Below are 16,349 nucleotides of genomic sequence, written 5' to 3'. Positions count from 1 at the left end.
TAGGCCTTAGACCAAACAGCAGCTGTTCGTCCCGTGCTCCCAGCCCTCCCTGCTGACTTATTTATTATCTCTTCCTGTGTCATTTGTCATAATCTCTGACTAGTCAGGCCAATTAATCATGGCTCAGAAAAAATGAGATTTCTCACAAGGAGATTATCCGTCTCTGACAAATGAGGGCTAATTCAATTAGCTTCCTTTTCTAAACATTTATTAACTGGTTTGGGTAAATTAGCCCATTTTGTAATTTAGCTATAATCTGGGAAGATTTAATATATCATTAGGTGCACAAAATCCTATGTTAATGGAACATTACAGTTGAGATTTTAATTACCCCAAAGTCAGAGAATGTGGAGGTAAGGGGTCTGATTCCCTTATGGAGGGGAATGATGGAATGTCATAGGTACGAAACCCACAAGATTCTAGAGAAGGTACCCTTAAGAGCCCCAGTTCTGGAAAGCATTTAAGCACAAGCTTCATAACTTTCCTGAATAGAGAGCTTTCCTTGAACTGGGATCAAAGCCTGCAGAATTTAACTGATAATATTTATCATTTTTTGGTACCGTCATATAGTGCATATATTATATAAACACACACACACACCCCTACCACAGTGGCTCTCAACCTTTCTATACCTGGGATCCCCCTGAGACTTTCCTCCCATCTAGCCAGAGCTAATTAGCAGTACAGGAAGGGCAGGGTGGCTGCAGCCACCTGCTTGTGACCATATATCAATTCAATTCTATAGGATGGTTTGGAGAACCTGCTGAAATGTTGTTTCCTGGTTAATTCTGTAGGCTGTTTTCATAAGGGTGTTGCCAATTTCATACTAGGGCACTTCTGCTGGCTTCAGTGGAATCATTCCTGATTGATACTGGAGCAGAATTAGGCTCATTCACACTGGGGTAAATCAAATGCACTGAAACCAATGGAGTTTATGTGTGTTACGTAATAGAACTAGGTGCATTATAAATACTGTAATAGGACACAATTCCCTTCATTTACTCAGTCTGACTAGAGGAGCAGTGTTGAAATTGTGCAGAAGAGAATGTACAATAAACAGATGACCCTCCTCTGTGGCTCACTTAGCCCTCCCTTCTTTGTGCTGTGTGTGCAGCCAGGCAAATGTCCAGGGAGGAAGAAGAATGCGAACTTCGGGCTGCGTCTGTACTGACTGTGCAGATAAACTCCCACTGCTAACAATGAGAGCTCAGTGGGTGCGATGGCAGCCCGACGAGGGCTGGGTCATGTGAGCGAGAAACAGCACCTCCATTTTGTTCAAATCCTGCATCTCCCATTCTTGGGCTGCTCCAGCTTATGCCTTCTTTTGTAATTGCCCCAGAGGTTAATGCAGGGCCACAGAAACAAAAAGGGCACCAGACTGCCTGAGCAATCAAAATCCTTTACAGTAAGAGCTGTAAGAAGCTCAATTTACTTAATTTATCCCGGAGAAGTTGAAGGGGTGACTTGGTCACACTCTGTAGCCGAATGCTGTTTAATTTAGACAGAGCATTCTAAAAGGTAGAATGGGATCCAGTAGCTGGACAAATTCAGACTGGAGGGAAATTTTTAACAGTAAATGTAATGAACCATTGGAACCACTTACCAAGGGGTATGGTGGATTCTACATCTTATAGAATCTTTAAATCAAGACTGGGTGGCTTTTTCTCAACCAGGAGTGATGGATTTGATGCAGGATGAAATTCTATGGTCTGAGTTATGCAGAAGGTAAGACTAAATGTTCATTTGGTCTCTTCTGACCATTAAAAAAATGTATCTATGAACCTGAGGATTTGTTGCCAAAACACTAGTTTTTCACATAATGAAGGGGGTGAGTTTATATATTTTTTAAATACAGACATTTCCTTTGTTATTTCTATATGTTTGCTTTTAAAAATGCATCTCAAGCCCAACATAGATGGTATAAAAGCAATAGATTTCCTTATGTTAATCCAGTGTTTGAGAAACTCCTGGTGTTTTTAGAAGATAGTGTCCAGTAGTTTAAGCCCTAAATACACATGGTAAATTAAGTATTATGAGATCTAATATGAATAGAAATGTTTTCACGAGTTACCCAAAAGTAAGTAATAACAGTGGGCTTGATTCTGCATTCAGTTACCTCCAGTTACTTGGAGGCACTCCACCGAGGTCACTGGAATTACTACAGGGTAAAAGTCGTGGAAGTGGGAGGAGAATGAGGCCTATTTCCTTTTTATTGAAATAGTCCCTATTTAATTGAAAAATATCAATAGATATGAATATGATACAAGTCACTCCAGTCTGACTAGTGGAGCAGTGTTGAAATTGTGCTGAAGAGAATGTACAGTAATGCATGACCCTCTTCTGCTGTACTCACTTGGCCCTCTCTTCTTCGTTCTTTCTCCAAGCCTGTGTGTATCCAGACAAAAAGGTCTCCCTTTTCCCCCCACTCCACCAACTTTCATGCTTTAAAGCCATGTACTCTATTGAATTTGGTAATATTCAAGTAATTTTCTAAAAAAAAATAAAATATGAAGGATTCTATTATGCAAGTGTTGCTCAGGAGAAATTCCAACTGACCTCAGTGGGAATTGTGCCTGAGTAAACGTCCCATTGAAATAAATGAGACTACTCTCACCTGCTTATAGTTAAATTCATACGACTTTGCAGAGTCAGGGCCTATCCTTTAAAAGGTCGTTCATTAACTCTAAGGTGTGGTTAACAATACAGGTAAAACTTTTTTAAACTATTGGGCCAGATTTGCTCTAGCCCTGGTATACCACTTTGTAGACCCCTTCATACTCTGCAAAGGGCTAGGGGAGAATTCACGGGCTCTGTGGATGGTCACAGTACGTTACCACCTCACAAGCCCCAATATAGGGAAGCGTATTGGGGATGAAAAGGTGCATATCAGGGCGAGAGGAGCTGTCTCCATGGCACACAGCACTGTGAAGTTTCTGGCTGGTGACATAACTCATTGGGAGGCTTCCAGAGGCTATGGTAAATTAGAATGAGGCAGCTCTAATTTTCCCCAGGGATTGAAGTATAAATTACATTTCAAACATGCAGGAGCCTTGTCTTTCAAGGAGTGTTTTGAATGTATCTGTGTGGTTGAACGCTGACACCTCCTTTTGAAAAACTGTTAACAGAAAAAAAATTGGGGCCAGGGGAATTCTGATATTAATTCCAATGGTGTAAATCCAGAGTATCTCTGCCAGAGATTTACACAGTTACTTAAGATCAGAATCTGGCCCAGGGGATCAGAAACTTTAAGCCCTTTCACACATTTTATTAACCCACCAAATGTACAGTCGTTTACAATGGAAATAGTGAGGAAGTGCTACAGATTTTATTCATTAGTGGGACATTACTCACATTTCATCTTAAAACAGCAGTGTGCAGATTTTTTAATTACAATGACTAATAGAGCATATGCTGTGTTTTGCGAGTAGGCCGTGTTTCAAGTATGGTTTTGATTTTATTTACTTTCCTAAGGTTACTGCTGGAGAACGCAACTATAGTTGTAACATGCGAATGGATCAAAGGAACAGAGAAGGTCTCCCTGTATTATCAGAAACATGTGTTTTGACATGACAGTTGCAGCTGGTAAGCAGAATGCTAAGATTCCCAACCTTCACTCAAATTACCCCTTCTCAGTTATTATATTTCTCTACCCTAAGGCTATACCACATAATTACTGTACATTTTAGTGCATGCCCAATGTACTACTATTTTTAAAAAGATATAGTCTCCCTTTTTTCTCTCTATCAACTTTCATTCTTTACAGCAGTGTACTCCTCTTAGAAAATTACTTGCATATGTGGCAGCTTATATTATACTTATTTACTAATGGTCATGCTACAGTAAACCTAGTTTTTCTTTTTAGTCAATTTGTGGATTGCCTATTTACTAGCAGCTGGACAGGAGTCTGCCTGAAAAATCAACCTATTGGAGCAGAAACTTGGTCACTACAAGGTTTGATAAAACTGCTGATGTTAATAGATTTTTTTTGTTTTATAACAGACATTTCATAGAATCATCAAAAACAGATGTAAAATAACTCAATAGACATCTTTCCCCTGACTCATATCTGTTTCCTGAATATTCTATATAGGATCACCTCAGTGCTTTGTCTAGAGGTTTTATACCAAGTTTATATCTTGCAGAAGTACCACCTTTTGCTGTATCACTGCCAGAGCTCAAAAACTAAGCAGTGGCAGGCTGGGTCAGTATTTGCATAGGAAACCTCCAAGGAACATCTCAGTGATGCAGGAACTAGTGGTGGAAGCTAGTAGGTGGCGCCCTTCTCTGCAAATCACTGCGGAACCAATCCCAGCCTGACGTTAGACGGTACTGTGCTGCTGGAGTGCTCCGTATCAGATGAGATGTGAAATGGAGGCTTAATGGTGTGTGGGCGTGATTGAGTATTTAGGTTGGTGGCAGCATTGCTTTGGTTAACTTGTGAGTCCCAAAGTTTTTAATGTTTGAATGTTTTTAAGGACATGTTTAATGCTCCTCTGCAATTGCCTCAACATTTTCCAGCACAATCCTGTTTCAGTTATTTATGTCTGACAGACTTTAAATATTGGTGTCAAAATTTTCCAGGCTTGGTCTCTGCACCAGGTTGGGGTTTTTTGGTTTGGAGAAACTGAGCAAAACTTGTTCAGCTATTTGAAACGCTGAGAGTTTTGCCAATATTAACATTTTTCTGACTAGTTTTGTGTTTAACAGCTTTAGCACCACCGTGGTTAGGAGATGGCACTTAGAATTTGTCAGGGGAACAGTTCAGAGATCAGAGAGGTGTCTTACACTGACCCCATGAAAATCCATCCAGATTTAGCCAATTTATAAGACATTGTGGGGGGGAGAGGGGAACACGCCTGTACGTGTGCAGCAGAATTTGTTCTATTCTTGCTCTTAATTCTAAGATAACCCTGCACATACTCTGCAGCCCCACTCTGCCTATTGCATCACATGCAATGTGAGACATACAGGCTAGAGCTCCAGGCAGGACACAGGCAAAATGGATCTTCCTTAGGGGAAAGCAGCACATCAAGATATCTTTTGGCCTAGGGATAGTGAGCCGGGAACCAAGACAAGGCATTCTAGTCTCACTTCTTCCACTGCGCAGTATAAAGAATTCTGCGTACTTCCTCAGCCTGGAGACATAGCTCAGTGGTTTGAGCATTGGCCTACTAAACCCAGCGTTGTGAGTTCAATCCTTGAGGGGGCCATTTGGGGATTGGTCCTGCTTTGAGCAGGGGGTTAGACTAGATGATCTCCTGAGGTCCCTGATAATCTATGATTGAAACAAGTCCTTAGGAGGTATACAAGTATCCTTCCTCATCCACCTTAAAGATCAGATTGTACAAACTCTCAGATCTGCCCTAAGTCACCCATGACAGCCCAGTTTTGGGAATGGCAAACCCATGTCTCATCTATATAGCCACACTGTTGCTAAGAAAAAAAAAATCTGTCTAATGTGTGTGCTTGGCTACAGTAAAATTTGGCTTCTTCTGAACACGCAAAGCTTCCTTAACAAAGAGCACCTGAAATTCCTAACTCTGTTTTTTATAGTTTCCCCCCATCACAAGGTAGCTGGCCCCTGTGAGCAGAACTGGGCCCAGTGCCCATGTGTCAGAGCTGGTGAGCCCAATCCAGCCAATTAAAAGGGGCCAGACTACACTGGGGCCTATAAAGGGCTGCCAGAGGCTAGGAAATAGGAGATGGAAGTGGGACAGGCTGTGCCTGGGGAAGGGAAGCCATGGTGAAGTGTAATTAACTCCTGTCTTGGGTCCCTGGCATGAAGGGTCAGGTGCTTATGGAAGCAGCCCTGGGGCTCCTGCTCCAGGAAAGGAGCAGAGCTGACTTAGAACTGGGAAGCTGCCAGAAGCAGGTGTGCGGGAGACCCTGGAGGGGTGGCCCTGAAGCCTGAGAGAAAAGGAATGAGCTGAAAGACGGTTTTGTGTAGCTTTGCTTGACGGTGTTAAGGAAACTGGGTGTGGCAGTGAGTGTTTGGAAGCTGTGCAGAAGTCCTGCCTGGGGACACCTCCCATTTTTCACCTTTAAGGATGAGGAGACATATACAAGATATTGCATCTGTGGTTTTACAAAGGAGAGAGCAAATCAACTCTACCTTCCTTACCAGCCTGTTTCCGCCCCCCCCAAAGGCAGCTATTACACCCCCTCCTCCATGACATGTGCAGACCATGTCCTGAAAAAGAAATATACCAACAACATTAAAACCAAATGAGTAACATTTCCCTGTGTTCAAAGCTGTGGTGAAATGCTTTAAAAGGATCAGCAGAGAACACAAGGGAGGAGACTTTCAAATCTATTAATCAGATTAGAACTTTTATAGGGAGTAGGGAGACAGTGGACTGGTTCACAAGTTTGCTTGAGACATACAGAGAAAATGTAGTTATAGTACATGGCCCTTTCAGTTAATGGTAAAATTCCTATTGACTCTAGTGGAGAGATTGTAGATCAACTGAACAAGCAGGAAGCAGGCAGAATAATTACTTACGGTGGTAAATGGGTTTTAAGCAGGAGTGCCAGGATGAAACCAAGCAAAGAAAAATGCTGTCTGAGCTGCAATCTGTTGGACTGGGGAATTGACTGAGGGGAAGTGGGGCATTATTTGGGGGTATTTATAATGGTGCTGGACAAAGTTTTGGAGAATGGCTGCTAGCACTACATATTATATTAACATTTCCTGGCACTTTAGGACTGGTTTCAGCTGTATACAACTGTCTCTAATGTTAACCATCTGGGCTGAAATTTTATGTGCTAGGTGTCTGCCTCAGGTTGAATTATTTTGAAAAACTTCAACCAAAATGATTCAGCCGATCCTGCGGACCTTTTCTTTTAAAACTCTAGCACCCGCATGCTTTAGAGCAGGGGGAGTAGCCTTTGTATCAGCAATGTGCCTTTGCTGGCCCTGTGAATTTAGCCATGTATTACACCTCTGAAAAACAGCAGCCTGCACATGCTCCGAAACTTGTTTTGGATCTTTGCAGCTAAAAGCTCCAAAGATTCCAGCTGCACTGAGCATGCTCCAGACTGCCCAGGCAGGGCGTTGAGCAAGACTTTGCCTGAAATTACAGCTCTGCTGGGGGGCAGGGCAGGGGTGAGCACTGGAACTGAAAGCAGGGGGATGTCTCTCTTGTGCTTTTAATGCTCCCTGCTGGGCTCAGGTAGTGTGGAGAAGGAAGCTGCATGATCTGAATGCTGAGGGGACAAGTACAAGACCTACAGGGGACAGGGAGTAGGTTAGGACAAGGAGCTAGGAAGAGCAGAGACTGGGGCAGGGGAGGAGAACTAGGAGTTTGGTTGGGAGGAGACTGGAAGTGGGATGAAAAGCATGAGGAGTGGAGACTAGGAGAGGAGAATAGGACAGGGACGGGTTTGAGGAGACTGGGCAGAAGGGGGACACAACAAAGTAATCTGTGACCACTAGAGCACACTCCCCTTCCAGAGTGTGGAGTGGAACCCTATGTTCCTGAATGTCATTCTTCTGCTGTCAGCAGATATCTGTAAAACCCATCAGCATAAGGTCACTTTCCCTTCTAGTTCTAGTCCACACAGAGGATGACAACCTACTATTTCTATCAGTTACTCCAGTACCTGAAGTGATAGAGGTCCTGGTGGAGGATCAATTGTTTCCAGCCCTGCTGATGAACCATGAGGGTGTCGATATGTTGCCACCTAAAGGAATTTCTGTTTTCACAGTTTGCTTTAAAAAAAATAAATCTAGGAAATGACACACAAACTTATGTTAAAAGAATATTAATAAGGAGACTGAGTCAAGTGCTTAGAAACTAGGAAATGCCAGAATTAAGGTTGCCTGTGGAACCTTAATTTGTCCATGTAATGGGGTTCACTCACCACTCTGGTGCTTCCTGCCAGCTGTCATGGGAATTAGCTCTGCATTGTAGTGCACCCACTTCAGGTGGTGCCACACTGCTGTCACTCCTGCTCTAAGACCAACATCTCTCCAAGGACCACAGCATCCTCTTCAACAACACAGCCCTCCAGCTGTGCCACACTCTATATTCCCCACTTCCCAGGGACACTATCACAGTCCCTCAATCTAGCTACTTCCTCAGTGGCAAGTGGGGGCAGAGGAGACCCAGGCCCACCCACTACTCTAGGTCCTGGCCTGGGGATCCTGTAGATGGCTGCCACTTGCTGCTCCCCCTCTGACTCCTCTGTAGATCTCCCTGGGCCACTTCCCCATGGCCTCAGCACACTCTTTGCCCTTGCCCTGCCAGGCACTGCCTTTAGCTCCCTGGGTCTCTGCCTGCAGCCATCCACCTGCAAAGCAACCAGTCTTCCTCCCTCCTCAAGATCCAGGGAGTGACTGAAGCTGCTCTGTTCCGCAGCTCTTCTTATATGGGCCTGCCTGGTGTAGTGAGGCGGCCTGGCTCCCGACGGCCCCTGAGAGAGAGGAACTGGAACAGCCACCTCAGTGGGCGGAGCCACCGCCACCTGTTCCCGCCCCCCCCCCCCCCCCCCGGGAAGTCAAGGGGCGGGACAGGAAGTATAAAAGCCCGGCATCAGCGCTCAGTTGGAGCCCAGCGGCCGGAGAGGACAGACGCTCCTGATCGGGCTCCTGCTGGACCGAGCCTGCCCCAAGCCCGGTACCCTGACGTGGATGGACCGAGCCTCCCTCAAGCCAGGTATCCTGACGTGGACCGACCGAGCCTCCCTCGAGCCCGGTACCCCGAGGTGGACTGGCCGAGCCTGCCCCGAGCCCGGTACCCCGAGGAGCGGCCCGAGCATACCCCTGACCTGAGTCCGGAGGAGCAGCTCGACCTAGACCGCCTTCAGCACGCCGAGGAGCCCATGGTGTGGGACCCCGCTGCTGAGCCCAGCGATGAGCAGGTACCCGAGGAGGGGGAGATGGAGTGTAGCCCGGGGGTAGCCACTCCCTGTCCGGCTGAGGGCACCGACGTGCCCATGTCAGTGTGTTGCGGCCAGGATCCCCACTGACTGCAGCGGATCCACGCCGCTGCTAGGGCCCCGGGCTGGGACACAGTGGAGTGGGTGGGCCTGTGTCCCCCCTGCCACCCCACTCACGGGTGGCAGACTCCCCCTCCTACCAGCGTTCAGGCAGAGAAGCCTGCACTTACCTGGGCTTCCTGAACTGCTGCTACAGCTCAGCTCCTGCTACAAGGACCTGAGCCTTGAACTATTGTTTGTTGCCCCGCCCTGACTAAGGGCCTGGGCTTCCTGAACTGCTGCTACAGCTCAGCTCCTGCTACAAGGACCTGAGCCTTGAACTATTGTTTGTTGCCCCGCCCTGACTAAGGACCCGAGCTCTGAGACTGGTGCTACTGCTCAGCTCCCGAGGCAAGGACCCGAGCTCTGAGACTGGTGCTACTGCTCAGCTCCCGAGGCAAGGACCCGAGCTCTGAGACTGGTGCTACTGCTCAGCTCCCGAGGCAAGGACCCGAGCTCTGAGACTGGTGCTACTGCTCAGCTCCCGAGGCAAGGACCCGAGCTCTGAGACTGGTGCTACTGCTCAGCTCCCGAGGCAAGGACCCGAGCTCTGAGACTGGTGCTACTGCTCAGCTCCCGAGGCAAGGACCCGAGCTCTGAGACTGGTGCTACTGCTCAGCTCCCGAGGCAAGGACCGGAGCCCTAAACCTCGTACTAAGTTTGGTGCCCCGCCCTGAGCTAGGACTTGGGCTTACTGACTCTGTGATTGCTCAGCTCCGGCTGCCAGGACCAGAGCTTAGAACTGGTTTGCTGCCCCGCCCTGACTGAGGGCCGGGGCTTATTGACTTTATTGGTGCTCAGCCTGCAGGAAGGATCTGAGCCTAGAACTAGTGTTTGCTGCCCCGCCCTGACTGAGGGCTGGGGGCTCACTGCAGTGACCGTGTGCCTTCTGTTCAGCCCCTGCCTGAGGGGCCGAACCCCGAGACCTTCAGAACCCGGAGACTGATTTGGGCCGTGTAGTGAGGCGGCCTGGCTCCCGACGGCCCCTGAGAGGGCACGGCCCCAACACTGGACTATTACACGGGCCCTGACTGGCTGCTCCTATAAGCCCTTCTGTGATTGGCTGCCTCCTGTGCAGCCTCCCTAGGACTCTATTAACCCCTGAGAGCCCAATGTGGGGCAACATAGGCACCGACTTCCTCTCTTTTCCATGGGTGTTCGACCCCCCCCACCCCACTCCACCCCTTCCATGAGGTCCTGCCCCATCCTTTCCCACCCCTGTCCTGCCCCCATTCCAACCCCTTCCCCAAAGTCCCCACCCCAACTCCGCCCCCTCCTTGCCCTATTCCAACTCCTTCCCCAAATCCCATCCCTGCCTCTTCCCCACCTCCTCCCCTGAGCGTGCCACGTTCCCACTTCTCCCCATCTCTCCTGGAGCATGCTAACGCTGCCAAACAGCTGTTTGGTGGCGGCTGGGTGGGAAGCGCTGGGAGGTAGGCGGAGGAGCAGAGATGCAGCACGCTCAGGGGAGGAGGAGGAGGTGGGGTGGGGGTGAGGGAAGCTTAGCTGCAAGTGGATGCAGAGCACCCACTAATTAGTCGGCACCTATGTGGGGCAGGTGCTTTATCACACACCCTCTTGGGTGCCTGCATTGTGATGATTACATACTGCATGACTGATTATGTACTGCCTCCTTAAGTGCCTGGTCCTATTGATCCTATCAGCCTGAGCCAGGCAGATCCCCCTCCTTCAGTGCACAGGATGGACCTGCTCCAGGAATGAATCAGGGTTGTGCAGTGAAGGAGGCTGTTGTTTGTAGGACCCCTGCCTGGTTTGTTGTAGAAGTAGGGAGGTGTGGAGTGACTGAATAGGGGATTGCAGGGAGAGGAAGGAGGGTCTTACGGTTAAGGCAGTTGAATGGTGCCCTGGAGAACTGGATTCTGTCCCCTCCATTGATTACCATTGAGCGCTCATCCCTAAGTGCCTAAGTCACTGAGCAGAGCAGTGCCTAAATACCTTTATAAATCTGGGCCAGAGTCTCCTAGCCATCCAGGAATGGTAGAAAGTGTTACTTGCAGATGCTGTAAGAGCTTAGCAGCAGCAGGGGATCCAAGAGCACTACAAAACCACAGACTGAACCGACCCATTATGTGTGCATGCTTTCAACCAAAGGAGGATGAACTGTGGCCACAAACTCTGCAACTCCTTGCAGCCAGGCATTCATAAACCCAAAAGGTCAGGACACTGTTCTTATCCCAAGTCCTAGAGGCATCTGATCAGTCTACACAGTAATGGTTCCTACAGTATGCACTGCACACCTTTGAAATGGAGGAGAATGCCTCAAAACTGGGATAATTTCTTTTTAATTACAAATAATAATTGCCCTCAGCCCTTCCTCTGAAGATCTCAAAGCACTTTACTAGCACTGACTAAATAATTCTCACAACAAACAGGCCTGTGAGGTAGGTAAGGGATATAGGGATCCTTCCATCATGCACTGAAGTGCAGTCAATTCTGGGGTGGAGCGCAGCAGCTGTTTACTTCCTAATGTGCTGTGTAATGTTGCTATACACTGTTAAAAAAGGACACTTACCCAATTGAAGTTGCAGGGGAGATAAGCAGGATGTAATGATCACAGTAGGAATTTGGCAAGAACCCCCAGGTTAAGACCTACTCTTAAAGAAAGCTTTTATGTGTGAGCTTTTATAATCACAAGTGGTCAGGATTTTACATGTCATCCAAAAGGCAGCATTTTCAGCAGCACGCTAAAACCCGGCTGGGCCATTTGTTCATTAGTGATTCAGAGGGAGGAGTACCACCAACTGATTCACCAGTAACACTTCCTGAACCTCATAGGTGATCTCGCATCCAACTACTGGCCCAACTCAATCTTACTTAACATACAAGGGCAACTGCATCACAGCACCACAGTTGTTTGAAGAAAAGAATTACTTAGAAACAGCAGGTTCCTGCTACCCTGAAGCTTCTGTTTTCTCATTAATAGCTGCCAGAGTTCAGAAGCGCCCTTCCTGGCTGGCAACAAAGCCGAGTGGATGGTGGGCACCTCTGCCAGGGACATTCCTGAGGCAGAGAAGGCTTCCCTGCTTTTCTGGTGACACGTACAGGGCCATTCACTGTGTGGGCACTTAGCATCCTGTATGGAATGTTTCAAAAAATGCAAAACAAACCACAAAGCGGCAGGATTTAGTCTTAAAACTGAAGGCTACAGAGATCAGAACGAGACCGTCGGGGAAAACAGAGACAAGGGACTGAATGGCTTCCAACTCTGAGCAGGACAAAGTCGTCGGAGAGAAAACTGGATTGTTTCCGAGAGCTACTGGGAAGAGCTTAATGTTTCTTCCATGGGACGTCCAGTGCCTTCACAGTTCCATCAAGGGAAATAAAGTCATCAGCCCATTATATTATAGCGGTCGTACCAACTACAAAGTCTGATTTTAGATTTCCTCCAAACTTCCCTGAAGGGTCATGGTTTTAAGAGAGCCAGAGATTCTATTTGGAGCTCTCTTTAAATTAAAAAAAAGGGCAGGTACTGTCTTGTTTCAAGAAACATACTTGGATGAGGAGGATTCTAAAGGTATCATAGTTCTGTGGCTAGGAGGAATGGCACATAATTTATAGGTGCCAACACACAGAGGGATATATGAGTTAGCAGAGATGGCTGAACAGGTTTGCTTAAAATGAGAAACCTCCTTCTCATTTTAATCTTCTCGCAAAAACCTGAGATCCAAAAGAATTCACTTTCCTATTTCTACATTATCTTCATTTTTGTACCCAGCTTGCCTGGCTGGGTTCCAGCTGAATTGGAAAAAGTAGGGCAGAAACACTGTGAAAGAAGCTCTTCTTGTGGTATTTCTGGATCAAACAGAAGTAGGTAGGACCAGCAAACTCAGGTGAGAGCCCTGCTCTTGTGACAGTTCCAGCCCATACTTGCTAACCCAAAAGATTCAGATTAGAGATGGACTAGAAGATACAACAACGAACCTTAGCACAATGCCCCTCGGACGGCAGGAAAGTTGGGATCCAGATCTGAATTTGGTTGCTAGCTCAGACCCATCTCATGTTCAAGACTTTCCAGATCAGCATCTGATCTCATGGGTGTCCAGCTGAACTGAACCTGAACTTGTGATCTTTCATTAGCTCACCTCTTGTAGCAATATGGCCGTTCAAGGGATGAGTGTGAACACACTGATACGAGCTCTCAGATGCAGAGACAAGCACCAGATATCCCATCTAAGGAGTACAGTGCCAGTCTGACATAGTTTTAGAGGCAGAAATTTGAGAATTTCTTAGGGGTGACAGTCTCCCCATGTGGACCCAGCCGCAGTGATGCTTCCATGTTCACACCCCTAACCTGTCAGACTCCTGCCCTCTACTTCCTGTTTAAACAAAGAAGATGCATGTTTTATGACTTCCAAGCCCTACTCCAATGTCAGGTTGCTTTTGGGCCACCATGCCCATGGGGTTGGGCATGCAAACGCACAGCTTACGGGTTCCTGCCACAGGCTCTGAAGAAGTGCCTGATATGGTTGATCCATCCATTCCCCACCAGTATTCAGGGTGTTTGACACCTTCCCAGTGTTAGGTGGGGGGCCTGGAGCCAAGGAATGGGCTCTGCACTTGATGCATGAAAGATTTTAAATCTGCAGGTGACGTTGGCCGAACTGTCTCCAGCAGTGAATCTTGCAGATCTACCATGCCTGTGCAACCCTCACATTCAACAGCATGTTGGAATGGTTCTTTCCTGGTGGCAGATAATTTGGCACAAGGACAATGCAGTACACTCTCTCTCATTTAGCACACACTGCTCGTGTTAATGCTCTCAAGTTAACTGCTCTGTTATGCCAGACTATACGGACTTCCCTGGGATCTCTGTGGCTTTACACTAGGGTAGCTGACCGCAGAATTTGGCATGGTTTTGTCAGGATCATTTTAAATGGGAGAGCCACTTAATGGGAATGTGTGGCTGTGACGTTATTGATATAATCTGGGACCATGTAGAACATGGTTGCAACCAAGGTCCTGTAGTGGCACCAAATCTTATGTAAAGGGGGTCATCTAAGGTGTCTCAGACCAGGTTCTGGGTTGCTGGTTATGATTATGCTGTCTATATGTATGTATCATTTTGTAGTTGAAGTTATGAGTATTGGCTCTATACTGTCTGTATTTCAAACTTATGCTGTGTTTCTGGGAGACATCCCAGACAAGTTGGTGTTAGCTCTGCTTAGCCTGCTTGTTGGCCCATTAAGGACCATCAGCTATACAATTGACCCATTGAGAGAAGGCAGATAGGCCTTGTAAATCAGCAAAGTATGCAGGGACTTGCCCATGTGACTCCAGACTCCATTTTGCTGTAATTTTCCACAGTAAGAACAAAGAAGTGTTCTTACACCTGGAAAAGCCTATAAAAGGCTGATGCCTCATCTCCATCTTGTCCTCAATCCTGCTTCTTATCTCTGGAGAGACTTTGCTATAAACTGAAGCTCTGCACAAAGGACTGATGACCCATCCCAGCGGGGGACGTACTCCAGAGACTTGATGTAAACCTTCAGTTTACTCCATCACTGCTACAAGCCTGAACTAAGAACTTTGCCATTACTAAATGTAATTGATTCCATTTAACCAATTCTAGCTCTCATCTATATCTTTTTCCTTTTATGAATAAACCTTTAGATTTTAGATTCTAAAGGACTGGCAACAACGTGATTTGTGGGTAAGATCTGATGTGTATATTGACCTGGGTCTGGGGCTTGATTCTTTGGGATTGAGAGAACCGTTTTCTTTTATTGGGGTGTTGGTTTTCATAACCATTCATCCCCAGGATGAGTGGCACTGGTGGTGATACTGGGAGACTGGAGTGTCTAAGGGAATTGCTTGTGTGACTTGTGGTTAACCAGTGGGGTGAAACCAAACTCCTCTTTGTCTGGCTGGTTTGGTTTGCCTTAGAGGTGGAAAAACCCCAGGCTAGGGCTGTAACTGTCCTGTTTAAGTGATTTGTCCTGAATTGGCACTCTCAGTTGGGTCCGGCCAGAACCGCCTCGTCACAGTGGCCAGAAACTGATTTCATATAATGTACTCAACAGGCCTTGGAATGTCTTATGGTGACACCTCAGACATCACCTTCCAGAAACAAGAACAGCTAGAAGCCAAATATTAATTTCTTTGTGCAGCTGAGATGGAGTTAGAGTGCACTGTTTATAGGGCCTTATATGACAAAGCATTGAAACTGCTCTGTACCTTATATGGAGCTGAGGAAATGTCTGTGTGCATGAAAGTTTCATTCAGTACAACTTTACCTGTACTGAACTAATATAATGAGTGTAAATAAAGCATAGAGAGTATCTGATATGATAGAGACTCTAAACAGACGTGCAGAACTTACCGAAACAGATGAAGGGCAATCTCTTCTTTTGGAAATTTCAGCCCAGCACTAATGACTGGTATGCAGAGAGCAACTCTGCCTCAAGAACTGACTCTATCAGAAACACAGAGAAAACTCTCCTGCTGTTCACAGTGACCTTTAACCAGAACCTTTTCTAACCAAAAATTACAACACGTTAAGCATTTCTTCACAGACTAAAAACTCACTCGCACTAGATGAAAAAAGAACTTGGAAGACTATGTGTAACCGTGCCAGGTGGTGACACCTGCCATAACAATACCAGCATTAAGGATTTCAGCTTTCTAGAGAAATATATCAATGTCCACCCAAAAAAAGCAATGCCACTCCAAGCTCTGAAAGTAAAGAGGAAAACTGTGTCCATCCCTGGGTAAAAGGAAAGGCATGGCAGAAAGTGCATCATAGTATCTAGCAGCATACCAGAAGTGGACAGTAACAACAAATGAGCCCGCGCAAAAAAACCCAACTCAGTATAAAGCCCCATCCTGGGCAGATTGTACTCACCTGTGACAGAGACTTGAGACTCTCACCTTCTGGCAGCCCTGGTACAACCTGTCGTGTTGAGGCAGGATTGTTACCTACAGCAGTTTGTGGAACTCTGGTGCTCCATGGAGAACGTTGCTGGAGATCTGCGGCAGGTGGTCACACGTAGTGCTGGCTCTATCTCCTGTTTCCAGTGGCTTCTAAAGATGTCCAGACAAAGAGGAGCCTCCCTGGATACCTTTAAAAGCAGCTGGAAACAAGGAGAATGAGCCAGCCTAGATGTCTCCACCAGCAGCCGCTGGAAGCAGGAACTGCCCTCAGGGTCTGGTTAAAAATAACTAACTACTTTTCCATGGGAGTGAATGCTGTAGTAGCCACAGGGACATAGCCACAGGGACATGGTGCAATCACAAATGGGAGAGGAGGCATTCACAAAGCATTTTCCCTGTCTGGCCCTTGCATGGGGGAGTGGGGAGGGGCTTCCCCCATTTCCTTTCAGAGACTACACCATGGCAGGATAGAATTCTCA

This window comes from Mauremys mutica, chromosome 7, assembly GCF_020497125.1.
Source record: "Mauremys mutica isolate MM-2020 ecotype Southern chromosome 7, ASM2049712v1, whole genome shotgun sequence".
Taxonomy (NCBI): domain Eukaryota; kingdom Metazoa; phylum Chordata; order Testudines; family Geoemydidae; genus Mauremys; species Mauremys mutica.
The sequence above is the reverse complement of the archived record's forward strand: the minus strand, read 5'-3'. Positions refer to the sequence as shown.